We start from the raw sequence: 1,914 nt of genomic DNA, 5'->3' as shown, positions 1-1,914 counted from the left end.
ACCGGGTGAGCTGCGGCCGCGCTCGCGGTAGGAGGCGCATCAGGCGACGGGTGGCGGGCGATGGTCGGGCAGCGCGCTGCGAGGACGGGTGGGCGAACTGACTGGCGCAGCTCTGGCGGGCGCGTCGGGCGGCACAGCACCGGAGCAGGCAGCGGCGGCCGAGCAACGGCGGCCGGGTGAGCTGCGGCCGCGCTCGCGGCGGGCGACGGAGCCCCACGCGTGGTGAATTTGTGTGATGTATGATTGAAACGAGGCAGAGGGTGTGTAAGGTCGTGATCATATTTCTAATCTAGGCCGTTAAATCTGTAGCATATGTGCTGTAAGTCGTTGATCTTACAGGTGGAATTTGCCTGGAGAAGATTTTAATTATAGTAGAGATACTCTCTTCGTCTACGAAAGAATCAATTCCTAAAAGCCGTGTCAGTCAAACTTTTTTAAATTTAACTAACTTTATAGAAAAGAATAATAACATCTTGACATAAAATACGTATCATATGAAAATATCTAATAATATTAATTTGATACAATAAATCTAAGTATTTTTTCTAGAAATTTGGTTAAAATTTAAAAAAGTTGACTTAAAACAACTCTAGAAATTGATTTTTTCATGGACAGAGGGAGTAGGTTTGAACATTACTAATAATTTGTATAACATGAGGCGTCAACTCGATATTCCACGAGTCAAACGCACGGTAACTCTACAGTGAGAAGCCAAAAAAAAGTATGAGTTCGCTCATTACACAGACTACAACATTTCTCGAAATGATAAATATCAACATGCAAGAAGTATACATCTTTTCCCATACAGCACAAAAGCCACCACCCACTCTGTCTACAAGGGTAACTTTATTGCCCCCAAACGCATTCTCATATTTGGCCAAATCGACCCGTCACTGCTACACGATCGGCCTTTAGTCTTGGCCGGCAAGAGGCTTTAGTCCCGGATTTCAAGTCGGAACTACCTTCCGGGACTAAAGCCGCCCCTCCTTTTTAGTCCTAGCGCAATGCACCGGGGCTAAAACCTCGCCTTTAATCTCGGTTGGTATTACCAGCCGGGACTAAAGAATGCTGCCAGTGGGGCCACGCAGCAGCACCCTTTAGTCCCGGCTCGTAATACCAGTCGGGACTAAATGGTCCCCTAGTTTTTTCTTTTTCTTTTATTTTCAGTTCTGTTTTTAGTTTTGTTTATTCATTTAATAGGTTTTCCAATATATATTCTTTGTTGCTTATATATATATATATATATATATATATATATATATATATATATATATTAGCAACAAAGAATATATATATATACAATATAAAATATATAGTAGCAGCATATGACATTAAGCTTATTTTATGCATATATAATTGAATTATATAACTACATATATATATATCTATGCACATAAATATATAGAAGTTGTTCTCCAAATCTATTACTGCATAAGTTGTACTCCAAAGTTAATACTCTTAACCTATTACTAGTTGTACTTCATCATCTAAAGAACTACAGGGCATACAAATGATCATTGTGTTTGGAATCATCATCTCCTTAGGATTATAGTGGAACTCGCCGCTTAGATTTATGACTTGTTTCCGAAAAAATACTGCTATTGTCTCTTGTATTGCTTAGAGTTGTTCATGTTGCATGAGTTTTTGCTTCAACCATTCAGTCTTCAATTTGAATTAGAAGAAGGTATTAGTTATATCAAGATTATCAATAGTAATTCGAGAGAAAATAAAAAGAGACATGTGTTACATACTCTGAGGTATTCTTTAGAAATTCTATTTGTTTCTGCCATAATATACTCGCAAACGTAGTATCCACATAAGTTGTTCTCCGGTTCTTAGAGTAGGATGTAAAGATTCATCTCGTAAAAAAGACAAGATATAAGATACACCATGTATATGACGAAGGAAAATACT

This window comes from Sorghum bicolor, chromosome 9, assembly GCF_000003195.3.
Source record: "Sorghum bicolor cultivar BTx623 chromosome 9, Sorghum_bicolor_NCBIv3, whole genome shotgun sequence".
NCBI classification, from domain to species: Eukaryota; Viridiplantae; Streptophyta; class Magnoliopsida; order Poales; family Poaceae; genus Sorghum; species Sorghum bicolor.
This window is presented reverse-complemented; position numbering follows the sequence as displayed.